This window comes from Tachypleus tridentatus, chromosome 8, assembly GCF_004210375.1.
Source record: "Tachypleus tridentatus isolate NWPU-2018 chromosome 8, ASM421037v1, whole genome shotgun sequence".
NCBI lineage: Eukaryota > Metazoa > Arthropoda > Merostomata > Xiphosura > Limulidae > Tachypleus > Tachypleus tridentatus.
Window position 1 is genome coordinate 41126658 of NC_134832.1, and position 15179 is coordinate 41141836.

The following is a 15179-nucleotide window of genomic DNA, read 5'->3' on the forward strand; positions in this document are numbered from 1 at the left end:
TTAGTTGAACCTTAAGGATTGTAAACTTATTTTGCAGATTGTGTTTCTTTTTAATTTATTCATGACAAGCAGTTTAAATGTTGCAATTTTAAGTTTTATTTCAAAATAATATTATGAACTAAAGAAATTCATTGGATATTATAGTATACATTTGAAACAAATAAAATATATTAGTGGATTGCGTAGGTGAACATAATAAAAAATTAAATTATGGTACAAACAAAATATTTTAACAATTCAAGATTGATATTATGTTACTTAAAGAGCTAGACATTTAATAGGTAGAGACAGAACTTGAGTCTTTAGTATGTGCAATATTTTTCTTTGGAATTGCTGTTTATAATTATGATGATATATGGGTTCATTATTAAACTTTGGCCAAGTCCTATACAAAGTAGAAAGACAAAACATTTCAAAAAATATATAATTTAATATATGAGTATTAGTAGAAATAGATAAGGAAAACATCAAATTTTGGTATTAATACACTTTGGTATTGTTTTGAGATGTAGTTATAGGATGACTATTTATTAGAAACTAATATATAGTAAACAATGTTAGATTAGAAATAACTGGATTGCTCAAATTGTATTTTAAAACATACACTATCACATGTTTTTCTCATTTGTGTGATGCAGTCCGGACTTCATAAGTTATGCTGCCTAGTTTTTATATTGAATTTTCACCTTTGATTTAGACCAAATTTCTACCATAATATATTCTTTTGATTTTTAATAATGTTTAGCATTTAAATTTTCAAAGTCTGTTAAATTTTATATCCATGCTAAAATGAGCATTATTCAGTTCTTGTTCACAAGATTATTGTTCTTATTCACTTTGAAGCAAGAAATTTTTCTTGTTATATGAACTGTATTTATCAGAAATTTTCATTGTTCTTAGCTATTTTAGTGATACATTATATGGGATGTAGTTTTCCCAACTATGAGTGTTAACAGTACTGTTTCACTAAATGAGAAGAAAAACTGTTTTCTGTCAGACTATGTCAGATGAATTTTTAGAAATTTGAAAATATACTTATTCCATCATATGATGAAAAATATAATTTGCAAAAAAAAAAAAAAAATCTTTTTGAAACCCAGCTGAATAGTTGGTTTGAAGAATACAATTTTTTGTCGTTTAACATTTTGTAAAATAGTTATCTTGAAAGCTTTCTCTTTTATGCAATTTTTAGGAACATAGATTTACCAAATCCTTTCATAGATACTAAATAATTCTCCAGCTATAGTTTAGTAATATTTATGAATAAATACTAAATTCAATTACTAAGTTGATTTTCACTTAATTTTTTTAATATTTAGTGGCACAGCTACGTGCAAGTTTTTTTTCATCTTATGTTTCATGAGTTCATATTAAGGAGTATGGAAATTATGCATTAACTATTTTAATATATTAAAACATATGATGAAATATTACAAATGTTTAAGATGTTGAAATATTTAAGTGGATGATAAAATAATTCTCTATTTTAAGGGTTTTGGAATAAATACGTGATGAAGTATTATTCAGTTTCAGTTTTTCTCTCAATTATTTTCATTCAATGTTTAGGAACCTTGGTGTGACAACAGAGACAGATACATCTGGTTCCTTCACAGCTATTGGTATCACCCTAGAAGCTTTAAACAGAAGTCATGAAGAATTGCAGGAACTTTGGTCAACCCATAAGCTTTGATTAGACCTATGCCTCCAACTGAGATTATTTGAAAGATTCGTTGGAGGCAAGTAGTATTTTATTCATGAATTAAAGCTGGTAACATCACATTAGGTGAGCTTAAATTAGTGAAAAAGTCTTTGTAGAGTAGTTGGTTTGTATTATTTAATTAAATTAAAGTTAATTATTTCATAAACATTCCAAATTTAAGTAAATTTTATTATAAATATATAGATATTGGTAAATGTGGCATCAAAATATAATTAAACTCAAATTTTCAAACTGCATAAGTGTTAATTTCTCAAAAAGAAATATTTTAATAAATTTTCACTCATTGCTTTTTTGTATCATGTGATATTTTGTTGTTTCAAATAGCCCATTTGAGATTTTTTTCTATCCTATGTGTGACAATTTAAGTGTTTTGTGAATTTACACACACTCATACTATGGATATTTCTTAGCTAAAATTCAAACATTCAGCATCCAAGCTTTTTGTTTTACTGAGATATAAACAAATAAGTGAAGCACACATTTTTGTTTTACTGAGATATAAACAAATAAGTGAAGCACACATTTTTGTTTTACTGAGATATAAACAAATAAGTGAAGCACACATTTTGTTTTACTGAGATATAAACAAATAAGTGAAGCACACATTTTTGTTTTACTGAGATATAAACAAATAAGTGAAGCACACATTTTTGTTTTACTGAGATATAAACAAATAAGTGAAGCACACATTTTTGTTTTACTGAGATATAAACAAATAAGTGAAGCACACATTTTTGTTTTACTGAGATATAAACAAATAAGTGAAGCACACATGCCATTCCTTTCCTGTCACATCTCGTCTTTCAAAAAATGTGAATAATTCTCTGCAGTTGGATTATTTGTAATCAAGAGAAAGTGAAGATTATACTTTCAATTATACAAAATAAATAAAATCTAACAATTATAAACCTGTCAGGTAAAATAAGAAAACATAAATAGGAAAATAAAAAATTTTTGTATGAGAAATACATGTAAGCTGTTCAACTGCAACGTAATTCGGTACTTTGTTTTACCCTAATTTGCACTGAGCTTTTGTTTAGTGTTTTATTGCTTTGTGATATCAACATAATAGCTACACTGTTCAAAAAGCAATGAAACAATAAAATTAAATATTAGAAGCCTGAAACTGTTAGTATAATTAATTGTAATTGTCTGTCACAATTTAGAAAATAAAATCGATTTCATTTTATATTTTTGAACTTTCACTACGGATGATTTTGCTCCAGTTTTTGTTGAGAGAGAAAATGTGAGGCATAAACATAAAGTTTTACTAAAAAATACTTGATGTTCAATTATGAGGTCCTTGAGGATAAACAAATAACATTTAAAACTATATGATGAATAGTATTAGTATATAAACTAATGGCATGAAAATGGCATTGCAGTCAGGCTAGTTAAGAGTCTGAGTCAACAGGCAAATCTTTAGAAGAAATAATTCAAAATTTAAATTTTTTTTAAAAATGTGTGACATATCTGTATAGTTTTCAAAAAGCTTATGAATTTCATGAAGTTATGTTTCAAGTAAATATGGTATAGTGAACATTAATATTCAAATATAGACCATAGTATTGTAAATAAATTTAAAAATATCAATCCTATGTGCTTGTTTTTGTGGTATAACAACACTAAAAAAAAAGAGTACTTAATGATTAGTTTTTTGTGTGTACTTAATTATTACTTAAGAAATATTAAAGTGAACTTTTTTAAATACTTCACACACACAAATTGACCAATTCTTCCATGTAGTGTTATGTAAATTATTAATAGAATATATTGTAACACATGCAATCAACATCTAACTCATTTTAACTGTTTTGCTTGAATGGTTTGAAAGTTTGGGTAATATAGAAGCAAATGACCTATTTTCATTCAGATTTATTATTCTTTCTAATATCTCAATTTGTAAACTTCTCATCATAAAGATTTATGGTATGTTTAAAACTTAAATGTTTTGATTGGTTTGCTGTGATAATAATTAACATAGATTCACAGCAGAAGAAAGTTGTATAGTTGTAAATTTTTTTTTATCATTGATTAATGGTCAGCTAAAGCAATATTACAAGTCACTATGATTCTAAGAAGCTTGTGTCTTCTACATAGGTTTCTTCTCAGCTGGAATTATGGGTAGAAGAACTTCAGCATGGAGAACTTTCACACGATATAGGAAAGGCTGAGCAGTTAGTTCAGATTCACATCAAGAGTGTCACACACATGCAGCAAGCTACTTATGAAGTTTTACATTGAGAACAGGAATTATATCAGGTATAACATAATGTTGAAAACTGAAATGTTTTGAGGTAGGCTAAAAATTATCTTAGTAAAATAGTGGCATGCAAGCAAGACAGTAACTAATATATTTAAATATTATGAAAATATGTGGTATAATATGTAACTTTATATGTAAGATTATATTTGGCTGAATTTTTCTATATGTGTTAGGTAATAACACGACCAGACCTTGTCAACAATTTTAAATAATACTGTTAAAAATGTTAGTAGCATAAGATAATATCAACTACATTTAGTAGTAAGGTTTAAAAATATATCATGCATAATATATGTAACAGTTTGGCTAGATTAGGAAAGATGTAATAAGTAATGTGGTTAGATTCTGTATATATTTTTAATTTGTAACATGAATCATACTGAATACGGGAAAATTCTTCTGATTGTTTAAATGTTAGTGTGATTAGGTAATGTCAAGTATATTTAAAAATAGCAGGCTTGATTAATGTATGTGATAGTATCATGTTTTAACTGATGTTAAGTAGTAGCAAGGTTAGATATGGTAGATAGTAACGTGGTAAATAGTAGTGTGGTCAGGTAATATTAAATGTGGTAAATAGTAGCATGGTTAGGTGATATTAGATAATGTAAATCATATCATGCTCTGATAATGTTAGATACAGTAAATGGTAGTATGGTTAGATAGCATTAGACATGATAAATTATAGCATGTTCAGATAAAGCCAGGTTTGTCAGGTAGTAACATGGTTAGATGATATTTATTATTGTAAATGGTTAGACATTGTTAAATGTGATAAATGGAATGTTGTATCATGATTATATATTATTAGGTGTGATGAGAAGCTATTTCACTAAATATTGTTGTTTTTATGAGCTAGTAGCATGTACAAACGGTTATAGTAGAAAATGTTTGCAAATTTACAACTTCATGTAGTTTTAACAGTTTCTTATATTTTACCTTAACTTTGTATCAGTTGATGACAGTACTAATAAATGATGGTAATTATTTAGTATTTTAACCTGCAATTGTAATTTTAGGTTATTTGAGTCAACAGCAGTCACTATTAACATACTCGATTATTAGAAGATATTGAGTGTCATATTTTATGGATCAGAAAGATACTAGAGATATCAGGAATGAGACTGATGGCTGACAGTCAATATGATGCACCTTCAAGGGTTCAGAGTTTGTTAGAGTATCTACATGAAAGAGAGATGGACCTAGAGAACTTGGCTGAGATGAAAAGGGTGAAGCTGCAACAGTGTGTTCAACTCTGCCAGTTTAAGAATGATGCCAGTCTGGTAAATTTTGTAAAAAATAAATAAATAAAGAATAGCAGTTAAATTTAATTAATTTATTACATATTAGGAAGATCAGTTTTTAAAAATGTTTTCAACCCTATGACAACAATCTGCTTGCTGTACCCCTTGGTGTGTATTCCTGTATGTGGTGAAGGGACCTCTCAGGGAAGGTTCTGTTCTTTCAGTTTACCTCCTCTGGGATCTAAACATCCACCCATGTGTTTGCTGTGCATGGCAACCTGTGCAGGGGAGGAGAGAATCCTGGTAGTTGAGGGGTCCAACCCTAACACGCCACTTTGGTTTTGGGCGGCCTTGGGATGGACCCCTTGGGTCAGTCGATTGTTCCACTCGGGCTGGGGTCAACCGAGTACCAGTGTTGGATGTTCTCAACAAGTGTTGTGGACATTGTATCTAATGCTGGTGTTTGGGTATAGTGCTCACGAAACCCTGGTGTTGCTGCAGTGTCCTTGTTTGACATTGTGGTGCATCCCCTTGTAGGGCTCCATGGTGGGCATTGAAATTTCTCTTTCATTATTATGGATACTGCAATTAAAAATCTTAATAAAATAGTGAAAAAACAGTCTATAGGTAAATGACCACATCTTGAAGATGCTGTACCACCTGTTGTACCTCATTTTTTTTATATTGCATTCACTTTCAGACTACCTTCAGGGAAAATGTCTACCTTTTTCATTCAGAAGGGACTGGAGGGACTTGCTGGCTCTCCAAAGTCAGTGAAGAAGCTTTGATCTGGTGACATTGATGGAAACATCCACATCTCAACATAGTGAACTCCTCTTGCATTCAAAGGCAATTAGGGATATACGTATTGAGGTTACACATCATGCTATTTTGAATTTATCACGAGGAGTTATTGCTGAGAGGGATTTGAAGAACATCCCAGAGTTGGAGATTCTCGCTGGTTTCTCCACCCAAGGAGTTTCTGCAGTGAGGTGTATATACACTTGCAAAGATGGAATTATGGTGCTGACCAATGCTCTCATTCTCACATTTATATCGCCACGTCCGCCTGCCACCATCAAGGCAGGTTGTCTTAATTGCAGAGTACAGCCATACATTCCAAATCGTCTTTGATGTTTCCAGCATCAGAGGTTCGGTCACTTGAAGAAGTCATGTCATGGTTTTTTGACGTGTGCATGTTGCAGTGGCAAAACCATGATGCCTATGAGTGTGAAACAGACCGTCATTGCATCAATTGCAATGATTCTCTCCCATCCTACTTTCGTTCTTCCCCTAAATGGTTGGAAGAAAAAGAGGTGCAACGTTTGCAAAACGATTCATAACATTATTTATCCTGAGGCTCGAAAATTGCTATCCACCACCTCAACTTGGACGTATGCTGCTGCACTTCATTCAACAACAACAGTGGGAGTGCAGACAGATCTCTCTGTGCCTCCAAAAGAATTGTTCTCTAAACAAATGAAACCTCTTTTGACTTCCATGGTCAAAAAAGTTGATGAATTAACTTCAACACCTATCTCTGTCCCTAACATACATTCTAACAACCCCCAAGATCCACATCCTTTGGTTCCAGGTAAAGGTATTTCTTCAGATACATCTTATTTTCCCACCCCAAGATGCAAAACAATCATTTGTTCACGTCCTCAGTCACTGAAATCCCCTTCCAACAGCAGAGCAGGATCCATGGAGGTCGATATATCTCCCTTGAATAAGGACAATAAAGAAAAAAGATGTGGTCATGAACAGAAGAGTTATTCACCCAATTCGTCTACACATAAATAAAAATGGCCACCCTGATACAGTGGAACTGTTGAGGTTTACGTTTTAATCTGGATGACATCAAAACACTGATTGCTTCCTACCATCCTGTATGTCTTTCCTTACAGGAAACATTTCTGAAACCTGCCGATACAGTCACCTTTTGGCATTTTCTTTGTACAGAAATGACAGGCTGTGTGATGAACAACTGCATGGAGGGGTGGCACTGTTGGTTGATCAGAATGTGCCCACCCTGTCTATGCCACTCGACACATCTTTGGAGGCTGTAGCCATTTGTGTTTCCTTGGGTCATACCATCACTGTTTGTTCTCTCTATCTGTCACCTGGAGAGACATATGATCAATGAGATTTTGATGCTGTTGTTGAACAGAGGCCATCTCCATTTTTAATCGTGGGGGACTTTAATGGACATCATCCCCTCTGGGAAAGTATTGATATTGATAGGAGGGGTCACTCTGTAGAGCGTATGCTCCCTGATCACAACCTTTCTCTTTTAAATACTTGTTCTTCTATTTATTTCTATGCACCTAGTCAGTCAGGCCATGGTTGATGCCTGGTGGAAGCTGGATCAGGCAAACTTGCCCTCTTTCACTGCTCTCACAGAACTTGATCCTGCCATTGTCTGTAAGCCATCAGTAGACGACTGTGTGGCAGCAGCAACTGACTGTATTATTCAGGCATATGCTCAATGTATTCCTAAATCCTCGACACATTTTCCACTATATCCTTGTCCATGGTGGAATCCTGTCTGCTATGTTCCACAGAAGGCTCAGAAATGGGCCTGGGATACTTTCTGTAGATATCCTACACTTGAACCGCATCGCTTTCCAGCGGGCCCGTGTACATGCTTGATGGGTAAAACGTCAAAGCCAGAAGGAATATTGGATTAAGTTCACAACTGGCCTATTTTTTACCACCAGATCCAAAGTCATATGGGACAAGATTCGAAAGGTCAGTGGGCAATATAATTCTGTCCCCCTCTCGATCTTGCTCTCTGATGGTCAGGAAGTAGCTGATACCCAGAGCATTGCCGAACCTAAGTGAAAGCTTTTGCTGGGTATCTATCACTTCTGCTTCTTCCTCCACCTTCTTAGCCATCAAGACTTGGGCAGAGCAATCACCTCTTTCCTTTCGAGCTGATTGTCTCTTTGCCTGTAATTGTCCCTTTTCACTGGTGGAACTCAAACTTTCCCTTCTTTGGTCTAACAGTACATCAGTTGGACCTGATGATGTACATTATGACCTGCTGCATTATCTAGCTCCTTCTTCTCTTGCTGTTCTTCTGATTGTTTTTAACTGGACCCGACAGAAGAATGTTTTTCCTGATGCCTGGTGCCAGGCTATTGTCCTACCTTTCTCTAAGCCTGGCAAGGATCCTGAGATTCCTTCAAACTACTATCCAATTGCTTTGACGAGCTGTCTCTGTAAGACCTTAGAGAGGAAGGTTAATGCTCGTCTTGTTTGGTTCCTCAGATCAAGCAATCTCCTCTTGCTCACCAAGTGTGGGTTCTGACAACAGTGGTCCACCATGGACCACCATATTCTACCTGAAACGTCAGTCAGAGAAGCCTTTCTCAAACGACGTCTCATATCAATATTCTTTGACATTGAGAAGGCTTATGATACTACATGGAGGTATGACATTTTGCGAGACCTCCATATATATGGGTTACATGGCCACTTTCCTATTTTGATTAAAATTTTTTTAACAGACAGGAGATTCCAAGTTAGTGTGGGTTTGACACTTTCTTGTTCTTTTCTGCAGGAACTTGGAGTCCCTCAGAGCTGTGTTCTGAGTATAACACTTTTCAGTATAAAAATTAATACCATCACTGAACAACTCCCTTTCACTGTTGCTGTCGACGACTTTCACATCTGATGTCAGTCATCGAACATGAAGTATATTGAGCGGAAGCTACAGACTGCCCTCAATTATTTACTGAAGTGGGCCACAGTAAACGGCTTTAACTTCTCTCTCTCTCTAAAACAGTTTGCATGCACTTTTGCCTCCAATGGGGTATTCACCCTGATCCTGAACTGTGCTGCCTGTGGTCCCTGAGACAAAGTTCTTGGGGCTTTTCTTTGACTGTAAGCTGACCTTTATACAACACATCAAGCAGCTACGGGTCAAATGTACAAGAGCACTGAACATCCTCCGTGTCCTCTCTTCCACCACTTGGGGAGCAGATCGACGTTGTGTGCTAAAGATATGTGGTGCTCTTATTCGATCAAAACTCAACTCTGGATCACTAATCTATAGCTCTGCCAGACTTTCGGCCTCAAGGATGCTAGACCCTATTCATCATCAAGGTCTTTGGCTCTGCACTAGGGCATTCTACACTTCTTCAGTTCAGAGCTTATACATAGTCTCATGAACCTTTTTTTGCACCTCTGCTGCTTGCAAATGTCTTTACTATGTGCTTCAAAACTTTATTCCTTACCAAAGCATCTCATCTGGGGTTGTGTTTTCCTTTCTCGGTGGGCCATGCTTTTTCAGAGCAGACGGTCTGCCATTGCTCCTTTTGGCCTTCATATCAGGTTCAGTTAGATGAATTGGGTCTGTCCTTAGATAACACTGCTGTATCCACTGGTCAGCCCATCCCACCATGGCTTCTTACGGTCCCAGATTGTGACCTATCTTTCAGTCATCTTAGAAAAGTGGACACTCCCAATTAGAAATACTGTCTGCTATTTGCTGAACATCTTTCGAACCATCTCTCCATTCCTAATTATACAGATGGTTTGAAACCAGGTGACTGTGATGGCTCTGTCATGGTTTGTTGTGGTTCAGTGGTTGCTTGTAGAATTCCCTCTACAGCTTCTGTGTTCACTGCTAAACTGTATGCCATTTCTCTTGCTCTGGATAATATAGAAGCTAAGAAGTACTCAAACTGCACTATTTATAATAACTCTCTTAGTTCTCTACTTGCCCTGGAATCTCTTCACGTTGATTCACACCCTGTTTTTGCCGATATTCAAAACCAACTGGTCCATTTCTCTTTAACAACTACTTCTATTCACGTTGATATTCATTGGAATGATCTCGCTGACATCGCAGCTAAGTCTAGCTGCTCTGGTTCTATCACCGCTGTGCCTGTTCCATACATGGACAATGGTCCTGCATTCAAGTCTCAGCTCCACGCCAGCTGGTAGTTGACTTGAGGTGAGTAATGTGAAAACAAGCTTTTCCAAATAAAACCCTATATTGGACTTTGGCCGTCTTGCTTCCGTAAGGATCAGAAAGAGGAAGTTGTTCTATCCAGACTACGCATTGGTCACAGTTTTTTAACTCATAGTTTTCTTTTATCTGGAACTGAAGCACCAATATGTAGTTTGTGTAACACTCAGATCACTGTAAGCCACATTTTACTTACAACTCTCAGTGACAGTACCATTTTAAACATGTTCTTCCTAAGGTTTGTTCATAATGTTAGACAGTGTTATTGGTGATAGTGACACCCTCCACCTTGGTGATGTTTTTATTTTACAGACCATTAATCTTTTTAATGCCATTTAAGTTTTTTAATTCATACAGTACACCCTTTTTAATGTGGCTCCCTTTAAAAAATAACATTTCATTTAGTTCAATTTGAAATTAGAAACTAGCCGTAACATTAAAGATCTCGAAACCAAGACTGGATAGGCCAACTTCAGGTGACTAATTCTGCTGTTTGAACTATCCATTTGAACTACCTGTTAGTCATCTTATTATTATTATAATTTTGCTACACGTTTTTAAAACTTTTTTTTACTTTCATTTTTGAAAATGGTCATAACACCAAATAACCCAGAACCAGGACTGGAAAGGCCAACTTCAGGTGACTGACGGTGGTTTTTTGTACTTTCCTGTTAGTCTTCCTGGTGAGCTATGATAATTACAGTTATAGTACAGAAAGTCCTTTACAACTTGCATTACTGCAGTTTTTCTCTTAATGTTGTAGACTAGATGTAAACATTTGTTTTATGCTATTTATGTGTTTTTTTTTAAACTTTGTTTTGTTTTACTTTAATTTCCTTCTACGAATTTTACAAAATTTACTTTTAGTTTTTTTACCGGATGTTTGCTGCAGATAGCCTAGCTGATTTGTGCCATAAAACACTAAATCAAGCAACCAACCAATCTACTTACATTATAAATTTGTATGTAACTCATGGGAAAGTTCTTTATAACAATGAAACTAGGTGATTAAATGGTTTTATGTTGAATGATCCTAAGATTATATAATTTTAGAAAATTAAGATATTAATTTTGATTTCTTGTAGTATATATAATAAACATTCGTTATTTAATGCAATGATTTACACCTGCATTATGAATAGTTAACATGCAATGTGATTTTGATTTTGAGTGTAAAAATACTCATTATTACCTTACAGTTTTCAAATTTCATATGCATAATCTTTAGAACCTCCTTAATGAATATCAAATGTGTTTTAAAGTAAATGTTTGTATTTTCTCTATTATGTCATTAACTCCAGATATTATCATCAACATACAATGAAATTAAATGATTAAATTTAAGAAACAGAAATATATAAATACTGTTTAAACTTATCAAGGTGTTTTGTGTAATTTTGTATAATTTCACATTTTTATCTTTTTATTTATAATTTAACTTTTCTTTCCAGTTCTGTGTCTTTTATTCTCGATGCAGATATGCTAAACCTGTTCCTGCCAATGGGACCCAGCAATTATTATAGGGCAAAGGCTGTCCACAAATATTTTAATTAACACTTGCACACACAAATAATGCCATTATGCTTGGATATTTTCACAAGCGAAACTAATCAAGTTAAATGTATAAAATCAGAAAATTTTTAAATATGCATTTATGAATAGAAATAATACATAACTAATTAAGACATAAATTTAAAACCCGAATGTGAAATAACTGTTTAGCAAACTAATACATAGAAACAAAAAACACAAGCCAAGCACCAGATGCACCTCAAGAGAACAATACAGCAAAATTCTTTTCTATCACATGCTACAAATCTATACACTGGTAGAGGTTTCTTCATAATATAACTGAATAGTGTGTAATTTCATCTTTCTGTTGGTTGTAAGCATGCCATTCAACTTTAAACTGCCACATGGCAACACAGCTTTGACTTTACAAGTGGGCATGGCTGACCTTTAACTTAGAAATATTAGAATGCAAAACCATCATCAAAACATTTTTAGAAATTTTTCCAGATACCAATAAAAGACAGATGAAACTTTAATTTGACCATCCGTGCTAACAATCTTTATTCTATTCTCACAATATTATATATGATAGCTCCTAAATTTAGACTTGTAACTGTGAGTGGATTAGTGCATGACAGCAGAAACCTGTTTTAAATGTTTCTAAGGAATAAAACTTAGATAATATAAAACTTTAAGCTTTAACTTGTTTGATAAGTAATTTCATTAAATTATATTTATGTTAAAGTGGCTTAATTAAATTTTGAATGTAAATCAGAAGGGGTTTAAAAATAGCATCAGTGAAATCCGTTGTTGAAAGTTTATACAGTTAATATATGAGGATATCTGACTAAAAAACATACAGTTTACTGAAGAATGCACAGGTATTACTTATAATGTTTGATGTGTTAGATGTGTCCATTTGTGAAAGATGGTGTACACTCAGATTGTGGTGGACGATGAACCAAAACTTGTCTTTGGAAAAATAAAGAACATGGAGCATCCTCATGTTGAGGTTTTTTGAAAGCAGTAAAGTCTAATGGACTGTGTGACAAAAATTAAGTGCCTTATCTTCTCGCCATGCATTCTGTAAGTCACAGACTGGAACTTTGTGCATTAGATGCAATGAAGGATAGAGAGACAAAGATCTTTGATTTTAAAACTGTTTTGTTGGATTTGCACAAACACTGTCATTGAAGTGCAAAAGCACTGAGGAGAGCTTCAAATGCTATCTGAAACTTTGGAGAAGATGATAAAGCCTATAAATTGGCTTTATAGAATTATAAAGGAATGAGTACATATGGATGTACTCCCATATCCAAATACTTTTTTCATTTCCAAAACAGTGGAAAAATCAATCTTTTTCCTCCAGATTGATTTCTCATTCTGCAATCATTGTCTCAGAAATATTTAAAGGAGATATCCACCTTTTTTATTGAAAATGTATTAGAGAAGCTTACTGGCTACCCCAAGCCAGTAAGGAAACTGCATTCAGTAGACATCTTGGTGAAAACATCTTCACCACAACACACCAAACTCTTTTCAAGTTCAAAGAGCATTGGGAATACACCCATCAAGGTTACTCCCCATGCTACTCTGTATTCCACTAAAGGGGTTATTGTTGAGAAGCACTTGAAGAATATTCCAAAGTTAGAGATTCTTGCTGATTTTTCCAGTCAAGGTGTTTCTGTGGTGCACCAAATCTCCACTTGCAAAGACAGTATTATGATGCCTATTAATGTTCTGAATTTGATGTTTACATCACCATATCCAAAGTTATCTGAACTGTAAGGTATGGTCATATATTCCCAACCCTCTGAGAGTCTGTTTCCACTGTCAGTGCTTTGGTCATTCAAAAACATCATGTTGTGGTTCTTTAAAATGTGCTCATTGTGGTAGTAAAGACTATGATTCCTATGAGTGCAAACTGGTACCACACTGTGTGAACTGTAATGGTTCACATTCTTCTTACTCTAGTTCTTGCCCTAAGTGGGTGGAGAAAGAGAGGTGTAATGCTTGAAGACTGAACAGTATCTCCTACCCAAAGGCTAAGAAATTATTATCTCCCACTCCATCTTGGACATACGCTGATGCACTTGGTTTCACTACCACAGTGGGAGTGCAGACAGACTTCTCCTTGCCTCTAGCAGAGTCATTTGCAAAACATCTGTAAGAGTCTTGCTCTCCACAGTTAAAAGAGTTGCTGAATCTATGTCCACTCCCATCTCTGTCCCTGCCATTCCTTTTGGTGGATGCCCAGGTCTACTTTTTTTTACTTTGGGTTTGGGCATTTCCTTAGGTCCATTTTCTTTTCCAGCCCTGAGATGCAAAATGATTACTTCTTCATGCCATCAGTCACTGGAATCTTTATGCACAGACAGAGACTTGCCTATGCTACCTAGGACAGGATCCATGGAGTTTGATAAATCTTTGTCCAACAAAGAAAAAACGTTTTTTAAAATAGAAGGGGTCCCTGCTCCTTTTTCCTCCAGATATATAAAAGTGGCCTCTGACACAGTAGAACTGTCAAGGCTTTTGTTCAAATACAGATAACATTAAGGATTTGATTGATTCTTACCATCCTGTGTGATTCTCCTTACAGGAAACATTTCTAAAACCTGCTGATGTAGTCAACTTTTGGCAGTTTTCTTTGTAGAGAAATGATTGATTGTGTGATGAATGAGTGCATGGAGGGATGGCACTGCTGGTCAGTCAGCATATGCTTGCCCCGTATTTGCCACTCTATACACCCTGGAGGCTGTAGCCATTCATGTTTCCTTGGATCATACCATCACCTTTTGTTCTCTCTATCTGTCTCCTGAAGAGACTTATGATTAGTCAGACCTTGATGCTCTCATTGAACAGTTATCATCTCCCTTTTTTTCCTGGGGGATTTTAATGCACATAATCCCTTCTGGGGTGGTGCTGATATTGATGGGAGGAATCATTCCATAGAGTGTATGCTTTTGGATTACAACTTTTCTCTTTTTCAGTACTGGTTCTGCACTTAGTCTTTTGCTGTTATTGATCACTCTATCTGCTGCCCTTCAATTTTCTTCTACTTTTCTTGGAGGGTTGACAGTTGGCAGTGATCATTTTGAGAGAGTGGCTGTGGTCGATGCCACCCAACCATTGACCTTTTTAATTCTATTTAAGCTTTCATCCATTGTTGGGGCACCGTTTTTGTGTTAACTTAATATCCCTTTATGCTTTTTAATACTTTCACTGTTATTTTATTTTTGTACTGGTTGTTTCACACAAATAGCCTAGTTTCTATGCACAATAAAATGTCAAACAACTGTAATCTTACCCATTACATGCACCTTGTAAAGGATTTATTACCTTTCTTGAGCAATCTCTCATTACAGTTTCAAAAGTATTACCTTCTGTACATTTGTATTTTATTTTCTACAGAAAATTAGAGAATAGCTTGTAAAGAAACATGTTAATGCATTATTATAA

At 34.6% G+C, this 15179-nt stretch overlaps 1 pseudogene across 1 annotated transcript in view; it reads left to right on the top strand.

Moving 5' to 3' along the window:
• The first annotated feature begins 3824 nt into the window (after positions 1-3824).
• Positions 3825-15179, top strand: part of LOC143223889 (kalirin-like) — a 155905-nt pseudogene continuing 144550 nt past the window's right edge. Inside the window, exons 1-2 of the transcript XR_013013177.1 lie at positions 3825-3982; positions 5083-5269. The product of XR_013013177.1 is annotated as a kalirin-like (transcript). The remainder of the gene's footprint in view (positions 3983-5082; positions 5270-15179) is intronic.